Source organism: Arvicanthis niloticus, chromosome 15, assembly GCF_011762505.2.
Source record: "Arvicanthis niloticus isolate mArvNil1 chromosome 15, mArvNil1.pat.X, whole genome shotgun sequence".
In the NCBI taxonomy this organism is placed as follows: Eukaryota; Metazoa; Chordata; class Mammalia; order Rodentia; family Muridae; genus Arvicanthis; species Arvicanthis niloticus.
In genome coordinates, this window is record NC_047672.1 from 36,388,376 (window position 1) to 36,400,585 (window position 12,210).

General features: G+C 31.4%; 1 pseudogene; it reads left to right on the forward strand.

The window, feature by feature from the left end:
• LOC117720430 (protein IMPACT-like) overlaps window positions 1-12,210 on the forward strand; it is a 152,219-nt pseudogene that overhangs the window by 97,533 nt on the left and 42,476 nt on the right.

The window sequence follows — 12,210 nt, forward strand, 5'->3', positions numbered from 1 at the left end:
TCAAAGCCAAGCACACTCAGACCAAAGGCACAGACCTGTCATGGTCCAAAGAAGCCTTTCTCATAAATCAATTCATGATCTCTTCTTTATGGAACATCCAATTATGTATTAAAAGAAAATCTTCTGAAATGTTGAAAAGTGGCTTCCTTCCCCCCAGTAAATGGCATGGAAAAACTGCTTTGTGATAGCAATCATAATGGACTCCTTCCATTCACTACAAAAAGCTTAACCATAGGGAAAAAAAGATTTAATTTTTATGTTTAAATAGTCACAAAGCCAAAATCATAAATTTATTTAAAAAGGCAACACTGGGTATAAATTTATTACTAGTGACAATAATTATTCCTTCAAAGACTTTAGGCTGATGCAACTTTATTGCTATTTCTAGTGAAGACTTACAGGCACTTTCTACCTTTTAGTCATCATGAGTTAAACTCACAATTGCAAGCAGCAGGCCTTCCAGAGTGTTGCATAATTTAAGAAAAGAAACTCACATGCAGATTTCAGTATCCACCTTCTCTTGCCCGTGTGTCCTCATGCTTAATCTTCTGCCAGCTCTAGGAATCAATATGTCTGGACTGTCAGGGTCAGATTGACAAGGCACTTGGTGTGGCAATCTTTAAGTTGCACTTGTGATATCTCCACACAGGGTTTTTACATTTCTCTGGTGAGGAAACTGTCAACATGAAAATGCAGCTGAAGTCAATAGCTTGCATAGCACCATTTTGTAATGAGATATATTTGATTCTGAGTCTAGCACACTGGTACATTAAAGGCATGTGATCCATTCCTTTCCAAATAATGTTCCAACTATGGGAAAGACAGCAATTGATTGAATGTGGGAGTAATATTATTCCAACCATACTTTTTAAGGAGCAATAATCTCATCCATGCAATAAAGGGAAGTAACAATTTCGAGTACACGGTATTAACATAGAATACAATACCTGCGTTTTTTTTCCATGGTTTTTATTGTTTGCAAAGCAAGCAACCTTAAAAAACATGTCTGAAATATAAGGGAAATTTGTAAGTATTACATTGCTATTACTTGGAAAATATCAACCACATACTTAATTTTCTAGTTAATAAGATAAAAGAAATATTTCATTTGAGTTTTTTAAATGTAAAAGAATGTTTAATATACAGTCATATTACATGCAAGATTAACAAAAATAAAATATTCAGGATTATGTTGGCATTCAAATTCTATCAATAGTATCTTGTAAATTAGATTAGTAAATATCAAAATCATGATCATATCACATAAGTAGTTATATGACAGTAACAAACAAAAAACAATTCACAGTTAACAAATACTTTAAATAGAGTTGATTACAAAATAAAATCTACTTATTTCTAAGCATGATTGGCTTTGTCTGGTTCTATTTCTTTATTTCAGAAAGCTGCGTATAAAAGCGCAAACCAGTTTTACTTTTATTTTTTCAAATTTATTTTCCTCTCATCTAATACATTGTGACTACAGCCTCCCCTATTGACCGCAAGAGATTGCTTTTCATGTTACTGAATGTTGTTGGCTTTTCTTTAAACTATCAGAGGGAGGGAGAACTGTAATCAAGATATATTATGTGAGGAAAAGTTCTAATTTTAATGAAAGAAAAAAATAAAAAGTCATAGCCTAAGCAAATCTGAAAATATATGGCACATAATTCATTCAGCCAGACGGGCCTCTGCTTCATTTTGCCTGACATTTGGTGTAATGACATTTATAAATGGATTCTAAGTGATAAGCTTCTGTAGTTTAATTGAATATCTGTGCCATCTATGCTGTTAAAAGAATATAACAAGCAGATGTGCAAACATATGAATAATAGAGAAATATTGAGAAATGACTATAATCACAAATTCAAAATTAAAAGCCTTAGTTAAAAATTCAAAACATACACAAATCTGTTCACAGTTTTGCTCTTTTGAGTTCACTTCAGAATGTTTAAAGGGATAAATTAATTTTAATCAAGATAAGATTTTTAATTTCTTCAGATATAAATGTTCTTTATACATAGACATAAATTAAAATATGCATTTTAATATTTTACTTAATTTTTCAAAACTCTCAGCACTCTTTCTTCTAAAAAGAATCTCAAAACTCTCAGTCCAATTGCTTTTGATTAAAAACTTTATCTTAAGCAGCATATACTTACCCAGTGCTTACGTTTGTGGGGTTATTTTATAATTCAAATATCATTGTGATCATCAATAGCATCATTATTATTTACATAAGAGATACCAATATTGTTTATTGATTATATAAAAAGTTATAGTATAAATTTTTTATAAAGTAAAATTTGAGTATATTTTAGAAAGTTTACTTTCTCTAAACTTTCAAGTCAAGAATATGTATTTTAAAACATACCTTTTAGTTAAATGTTATATTTCATTTATCAGCTATCACATGCCTTCAGACAATTTCTTTCTTGTGACAGTCATAGTGGAAGAGGAAAAAGAAATGGTCATGCAATCTTTCTTTTTGCTTTTTTTTTCTGTTACATGAATGGTACAACCTCATCCAAAGTAAAAAGTACTGCCCTGTACATTTCATCACAAAATAATGTTAGAGAATTCTATACTGATTCCCCAGAAGAAACTATATTCTTTTTAACACATGCTTAGTATCTCATTCTATATAATTCACAGATAATCTACCCAGTTTCATACTGGTGAATTGTAAGAAGATATAATTTCTTTCAAATTTGAAAATTAATTTGATTTATGTTTTCTGTTGATATAAGTGTGAAGGTATTGACCATAAAATTTAATCAACTTTAATAACCAAATCAAGAGTTTAGTCTTAATATGTGGCATGAGAAATTATTAAAATAATCCACAAATGAATATGCCAGTAAATAGTTAAAAGCACTAATTTAAAAAAATAGTAAATCAGGAACTTAGCATAACTTACCTGAGAGCTGATGAAACAGGTGCAGGGAGTAAGAGCCAAACATAAATGGAGGTCAGGGACTCTTATGGAAGAGTTGGGGACAGGATTGAAGGCCCTCAAGGAAATAGGAGCGCCACAGGAAGACCAACAGAGTCAACTAATGTGGACTCTCAGGAGCTCTTCTCAGACATTTCCATACAAGCCTGTTCTCTTCTCTCTTCTGTGCCCATTGGTCACGTGAACCTTCACACACCAGTCTCATTTTCTTCTATTTCCTGAAGTATCAAACTTTATTTTATTACTTTCTTTTATGGAATTTTTCTAACAGTATTTCTGACTTTTTAAAAATATTTTATAATAAACTGCACAATTTACATGAGAATTTTAAATGTGTATTTTTGAATAAGCCTTCCTATTGTTTTATTGAAGTAGAACTCCATTGATTTTTTTGTAGTATTTTAAGTATGTTCTTTTATTGAAACTATGTTTTTTTTTTCTATTTAAATAAGAAAAATGCTATGTGATGAGAGACTTTCTATAACAATATGGCAGGCTTTGATAAAACAGGAGAAATTTTTGAAGAATATAAGTTGTCAAATATGACACAGATTAAACATATGATCTATACCGTTGTTTATGTGTTTGATCAACAGATTATTTATTTCTAAAAATTTCTAACAGGAACACTCTGCTTATCTCCAGTAAAATCTGAAAAATATTTATTGGTGAGTGAACTCCAGTGCCCTACATATTCCTTTCTCCCACAGAACGGAGTTAATAAATGCTATCTTTTATGATGAAGCATGCATAATTTTGATCAGGTTTGACAAGGGACACCTAAAGAAGAAAAGAGTAGTCTAATATCTTCAAGAGCTCATACATTCAAACTGCTTTAAAAACTGTAAATCAAGGCAAATAGTATTTTCATAAAATTTGAAAATCGCCATGTGTTATCAATAATAATAAAGAGAGGAAAGAATGTGTGTATAAGAGCATTAACAAAATTAAGCAGATATATAAGTCAGAAACCAGAATCTTATGCTCATTACACACAAAATTCCTCAGTTGGAAAACCCTTGAAATGAAGAAAGGTAATGACTCTATTCCTCACAGCAGGAGAAAACACAGGGCTCCTCACGGCACATTTTTACTTACTGGTTTATTGATAGCTCTGAAAATTATATGCACCAAATGTACAGTATTGAATAGAGAGTGCAAAATTCAATGGTGTTTTTGAAAGAATTACATTGTTAATGTAATTTATCCATAGATTCAAAATAAAGTCCACAATGAAAAAGCAAAATCTGAAACAAGAATTTACACAGAAAAGGTAGTTATTAAAAAAACAACTGAACCTAATAAAAAGGGAAGTGGGAAATAGCCTCAAACTCATTGGCACTGGGGTTGGGGGAGAGATTTCCTAAACAGAACTCCAATGGCTCAAGCTATAAGATCTAGAATTGATAAATGAGACTTCATAAAACTGAAAAGCTTCTGTAAGGCAAAGGACACTGTCAATAGGACAAATCAGCATCCTATATATTGGGAAAATATTCTTCACTAATCCCACATCTGATAGAGGGGTAATATCCAAAATATTTAATAAAAAAAACCTCAAGAAGTTAAACTCCAAAAAAGCTAAACAACTCAATAAAAAAAAAAATGGGGTATAGAGATAAGCAGAGAATTCACAGCAGAGGAATCTCTAATGACTGAGAAGCACTTAAAGAAATGTTCAAAGAAGCCCTTACCAGGAAAAGGCAAGTCAAAATGACCCTGAAATTCATCCTTATTCTTATCAGAATGGCTAAGTTCAAAAACTCAGGTGACAGCACATGTTGGTAAGCATGTGGAGAAAGAGAAATACTCCTCCATTGCTGGTGGTATTACAAACTGGCACAACCACTCTGGAAATCAATTTGGACCTTCCAAAAAATGGAACTTGATCTACTTGAAGACCCAGTTATACCACTCTTGGGCATATACCTAAAAGATGTCCCACCATGGCACAGAGGTGCTTGCTCCACTCTGTTCATAGTGGCCTTATTTGTGATAGCCAGAACCTGGTAACAACCCAGAACTACAACAGAAGAATGGATATAGAAAACTTGGTTCATTTACACAATACAATACTACTAAGCTATTAATAATAAGAACATCAGAAGTTTTGCAGGCAAATAGATGGAATTAGAAAATATTATCCTCAGTGAGCTAACTCATACCCAAAAGGACATGCATAGTATGTACTCAGTAACAAGTAGATACTAGCCAAAAAAGTACATAATACCTAGAATACAATCCAAAGAAGTCAAGAATTTTAACAAGCAGAAGGGCCCAAGTGAGGATGCTTAATCCCACTTGAGAGGGTGAAGAAAACAATCATGGGAGGTAGAGGGAGAGAGGGATCTGGGTGTGAAAGAAAAGGGGAAGAGGGGAAAGAGGAACGTGATCAGCTATTGGTCAGGAGAAGAAAGTTCTGAGGACCAGCAAAATGAGTGAAAATACTCAAACTCAAGGGGTGAGATATAGGAGACCCTCTAGAAAGTACCAGAGATCAGGGAAGTTAGAGACTCTCAGGACTCAAAGGGAAGGACCTTAAATGAAATACCAAACAGTGGGGAGAGGAAACTTGTAGAATCCACCAATAGTAAAAAGACAGGGCATCAAGTGGAAGTGTAGGGTTGCCATGCCACATTCAAAAACTTTGACCCAGAACTTATGCCATTTAAAAAGTACATAGAAAAATACAAAAGGTAAAACAGACTAAGAAAGAATTATAATTGTACATCTTTAAAATAGTATTATCTATATTTGAAACAAAATGTCAGCTAATAATGAGAGAGTAAAAAAAAAAAATAAGAAAATGATCAAGACCTGAACATATTTTTCAAATAAATTTCAAAGATCACATATATATGAATTAAGTTAGGAAAGCAATAATAAACTAGGGCAACTCTGGACATGTTGTGAAATGTGAATAACTGATAAGGCTAACTTGAAAATTGGCAAGGGTATGAAACCTTTGAACTTAAATAATAATGGACCAGGCAATACATGTCCAAGACTGAAAAAAAGCAAGATAATTGCTTGTTGCTGGGAGAAAAATAATCACTTTTTTTCTGAGTGTTAAATATATCCTCAGATAACTCCAGAATATTCCAATAAAAGGTCCCATATCCAAGTATATATATGTGTCAAAATTGGCCTTGATAGCGAGAAAGGACACGAGGTTGGATTGGAAAGAAAGGGCATGTAGTTCTGGGAAACACTGAGAGAAGAGGTGAATATAAATAAAATATACTCTTTAAATCTTAAAAACTAATAAGCTCTACAAAAAAAGAAATTCACTAAGCACATGACACAATTAGAACTTATAATAAAGTATATGTAAAATCAGCACATTAGTAAAAGAGTCATTCTAAATATTTATCCCAAGTAAATGAATTCCCACAGACAGATCTTTTAAAGTCAACAGAAACTTATTATTTTATCATATTGTATTATGATAGTTGTGAACATAGAAGTGCACAGATTATTGGAGAACTAATTTAGGTTTCTTCACCAAATAAAATATTGTTCAATAACAAAAATGACTGAATTTATTATATATATATACATATATGTATATATATACATATATGAATGAACTTAAAATAAATGTTATAAAATTTTCATTATATGAGTTTCTAGAATATGCCAACTTATTGCAGCTGTAGAAAAAAAATTTTAAATATTTTCTCTGAGAAAATATGTGATTAGGACAGAAACAAATACATTTTCTTGAATTACCAAATATCACATATAAAGAAGGCAGGAGTGCAAAAATATATATGAAAAATCTGTGTAATTTTTGTATGCTATTTGGCATGTAATCAAAGCAAGGAAATTTAACAGAGTTCCAAAGACTTTTTCTAGAAGTTACTAATAATTACAAGTGGAAGATAATCTTTTTATGAAAATTCAGATGTTGCATCATAACCAGGGAATTAAAGTTATAAAATAAAGATCTGGGGAAAGCCACATCTCATGGATAAACTGCCCCAAAGAAGGCATCATTATTTATGTGTAATTCCAAAACAGCTCATAGCTTCTGTTTAATCACAAGGAAGTGTGAGGGAAATCACTATTTTATGACAGTCTGAGAAAGAATTTATCTGCTTTATTTAGGTCACGAAAGACTTTCAAAGATAAATTTAAGATTAATGTAAGCCAAAAATCACAACAATTTAATGCAATACATAATTTATAATTTCATTTGTTCTATGAGGAAAAGAAAACAGTTGTTGCATGTTGCATACTGCTATGAAAATCATTCAGGGAGCAGGTTCAATTTTTTCTGATGCATGGAAAAATGAAAAACAAAATACCTAAAACAAACATAATAAAATTACTTCATTTTCTTTTACATTTCTCATTTTCTTTGTATATCATAATTATACATATCCACACATGCATACACCCCATATTTGTATATCCTCAAGTGTGTATTTAAGGAACTTACATTAAGAAAAATAAAAAAAACAAAAAAATAAAAATAATATGATATAATATTGGAGAATCATAATTGTCCACAGACTCAAAAATTAAGGTGATTAGCCTATACAAGACTGTGGATCTGAGTTCCCATATGTTTCACGGCTTTTTAGTGTTTTAGATACTAATGCTACATATGTTCTACTGAATTGCTTTGTTATAAAACTTAATCAGGTCAACTACTATACCCAGATATCCAGAGCTCTTCATGCCAGGTGACCCACTTCAACGGGAATATTTCTGCATCCCAGTATGCCTGTGAAAACATACAGATTATTTTACTTGTGCCTAATTTAATTTTTTGCCCTTAAACTAGAGGGGAACAATAACAATATTTTACCTTTACATCATGAATTTTGCACAATAATGAATATTTGTTCAACAAAAAATGTCTTTTGTCTATGAAACTGCTCTGTATAGGTATTGTGAGTTAACACAGTACTCGAAAATACATATAGGATTACAGTATTTCATTTCATCTATTTTCTTTATCTCAGTAGTTAAAATGAAATAACCATAAAAATTTTGTTAGTAGAAAAATACTAACATGTTTTACTTGATAGTGGTATGAGTGTGTATGTGTGTACAATGAATTAAATAATAAATATAATTATAGATAAAATGGAGAAATATTTAAGTGAGTGAATGTTATACTAGTTGGCTAGTTAGGTACTTTTATAGCTTTTGAGATAGTGTTATTCAGTTGCTGGCATGGAACTCTCAACAACTCTCCTGCATCAGCCTCCCAAATGCTTGAATAACAGGTGTCAATCATCACTCATAGCGGTTTTAGAGAACTTGAGCTTTGCAGTTTGTTTTATACTGAAATTTAAATAACAGTGGACAATTAAAAATAACACTGAAATTAAATCTTCTCAAATTAAACCCTGCTGTAACTAAATTTTTAAAAAACATATTATCACCCATTCAGTAATTAACTAAATATTTTTTGTCAATAATTCCTTTTCTTTTGTTCTAAATGGTAGAAGTTAAAGTACTATGCACTGAATATATACTAAATCTAGTTTAGGTAAATAATATGGAATTTAAACTGAGACCAGACGGTATTAATTAATTAATGAATAAATTTTATGTTGGAGTGGGGGTATTGCTGACTCTTCTGCCTGCTCTTGAGACACTTTTTCTCCTATTGGGTTGCACTGAGCAGCCTTGAAATAACCATTTGTGTCTAGTCTTATTACATTTTGTTATGCCATAATTACTTAATTTCACTGAGAAAAACATCTTTTTTTTTTTTCTGAAGAGAAACAGAAAGAAGTGAATCAGAAAGGCCAGGTGACAGGAGGTTGGAGATACTGGGAAAATTGGAGAAAAGGGAAAGTGTGGTCAGGATGTAAAGAAGAATAAATACGAAAATAATTTTTAAAAAATTAAAATATAGAATATTTTATCAAACCAGTGTTTTGAAAGCTTCATTTGTCTCACTTTGTACCTTTTCAACATCATGACATGGGAAAGCAAATGTACTTAACAATTTTTTAGTGCACTCTAAATTATATTTTTCTGATAATGAAAACAACAACAACAACAACAACAAAAACCCAACACCTGAAAGAGAGTATAAGGGAAAATGAAGTGAATTTTCATTTTGTTTAGATCATTTATTTTCTTCTGCAAGGGTGAATAGAAGAATGCTCTTTGAAGAAACATTTTGCCTACATTTAATACAACAGATCAAAAATCACTAGATATAAATAAAATAAAACAAACATATAATTATTCTAACCTCAGCATTTAAAATTAACTACCCAATATATGTTGAATGAATTCTTACAAATATCCACTTTGATCTCAAGAATACAGAACTTGGAAATTGTGCTTAATAGTTAACAACAAACTATGTTGAATAGATAACAACAAATGAAGATACAGACAATGATTTTGGAACAGGATTATTTCCACTACAAAATAACAAAATCGAGTGCATAGAAATTTCAAGCATTTCATTTTTACTGGGAAATTTTATTCTGAAGAATAAAATGAAGGTTAAGTTTTCAACTCTGTTGACGCTGAAGAGAATGCATTGTCCTATGTTAATCAGCATTTTTTCAACTTTTCTCTGAAACTATTTTTATAACCCATTGAATAAATAAAAATTGGGGTATCCAAATATAAAGACACATACTTTCATTAATTACATAATTATTATCTTCTCTGAAATTCCATGTATTTGAAAATTTATAAAATAAAGTACGTTTAATTTCCTCTTATAAACCTAAAGTCCATTTCTTGCATTTCAGATTTATTGTCATTCAAGAAAGAGAAATATTGATTTAAGTGTTCCATTTAGATAAGACATTTTGTTAGTTTTAGTGTGATGAGAGGTGGGAACCTATTTTAGATGAGGTAAATTCTCACGTCTACAGACAGCTTGTGGAGGTGGCCTTACCTTCAGTGTGCCACATAGATGATGTCTGCCAAGCCTGATATTCCCATCTTAGCTTTCCCTCACAGAGCTGTGACAGACAATCTATGGCCTGTGGGGGATTGTTCCTACCTCATGGTTGGTGATATCTGTCAGTGTATCTTGTTTCTGTTCCCTGGCTTGACAAGAATTTTGCATCGGGTTGAGAATGGTTTGGATCCCTGCTCATTTATGCCTGTCATCTTTACTGACAGGCAGACACTCAGTTGCCCTCTTCAGTGTCTTCTAGGCTATCTTCTGGGCAGGCACAAGAATGGGATTTTACTTCTCAGAGATCAGAAACAGAGGCTGTGACACTGAAGCAGGACATTTCAGCTCCTACTGCTCTATTCAGGTTAGTTGCCTGAACATACTGTCTCTATCTCCACTTCAGTTTGGACCAGCATATGATCAGTTTACAAATCTAAATGAACCTTCCTGGTTTGAGACTATGAGTATTCCACTATACACAAGATATACATAGTTAAAATAGTCTTCTCAAAACTTTCTTATTTTTCATCAACTGCCTTTACAATGTAGAAATCAAACAACACAACAAACACAGTCATTTAATATGTGGTGGTGTATTTCTCACTGTCTTTATAACAGCAAATTCCAAGAGTGATGTCATGTTCCAACTGGATTCTGGAAAGGACCCTCATCCTGACTTGTAGATGGCCTCCTTCCTATTGTGTTCTTAGACAATGAGAGAGGAGTAGGGGAAAACAGAGAGCTCTTGTTTCTTCATCTTCTTATAGAAAACTAATCCACCCTCACTAATTGTTTAAATCTAATTATCTATGAAGGTGAAATCTTTATTGCATTGGGAATATTGGGAATTTACTGACTGTAAATTTTGTAGAAATATAAATATTTGGCTCATAACATGCTCACACTTTATTATAAACCATTCATGTACTGAAGACTGTTTAAGGGCTTAACCTATATAGTCAATTTATCTAAGGATATTCATTATTACATCCATGTAATTCAAGTCTGATCCAATTTAATAAAATATTAGCATTTCTGTAGCCAGAACAAGTGTATTCTCTAAAAGTACTTATTTTTAAATTATTTCATAGATTTTGTTTATTAGTGTTGATTACACTTGAAATATATACATGTCTAATAGATTTTTTGATAAGATAACAGATGTACAATGCCATTTTTTTCCTGTTACCCAGTATATATATAATTGCAAAGAATTTTTACACAGTAATTATTACCTCACATATAAATAGTAACATATAGTGAATACCCAGATATTGTTTATTCAGTGTTCAATAAATAAAATATAAAACTATAATCTCTAAGAAGCAAAACATAAACTTGTAATAATAAATTTATTATCAGAATTATGATTTAATGTTATCATTACTATTTGGACATGCTCTAAAATGTATCAAGAAAATTAGAACAATGTTATTTGTTCGGATGTTGTAAAACTGGATATTCAAATTATTTTATTTTTACTCATGGTTATTAAAGTATATTTTCATTACAATCATTATAAAGGTACATTCATTTATTTTTTACTCATTCAAACTTATATAAAACTTTTTGCTATTTATCATGTTCTATAAATAATAAATTAAGAAAATATTAACATATATTTTCATTCAAATAGCAGCCAATGTTATAAAGAAACTGACATTCAAGCATTATACAAAAGTGTAACAGTATATACAGTAGTGTATATATAGCAAGAATAATGAATGAGAGAAAATGACCAGCAACACTACACAATGTGTTACAATACATTGTTAGGTTTAACCTGTATATAATATGACAAAAATCTATGTAGCTATTATCAAGTGAGTGTGAGTCATTTTTTTATGGTTGTTCCAGACATTAAAATCATAGCTACCTAACAGAACTACTAACATTATTTTTTATAAAACATACTCAAAATCATAAAACATTAGTTTTAAAGCATATATGCTTTTGAGGATAGATAAATGATTTTTAAAGAAAATTTTCAGAAAATGTGGGTCATTTACACAATGGAATACTACTCAGTTATTAAGAATGAGGACATCCTGAGTTTTGCAGGCAAATGAATGGAACTAGAAAATATCATCCTGAGTGAGGTAACTCAGACCCAAAAGGACATGCATGGCGTATACTCACTAATAAATGGACATTAGCCAAAAATAGTACAGAATATACAGAATAACCAAGATACAGTCCACAGCACGAACTAAAAAGTGTCAACATGCTGAAGGGCCCAAGTCCCACTTGGGCCTCCGTCCCACTTGGGAGAGAAAAGAAAGCAATCACAAGGTGGGAGAGAGGGAGGTACCTGGGAGGGAATATGGACTGCAGGGTCAGGAAAGGAAGAGGGAAACATAATCTT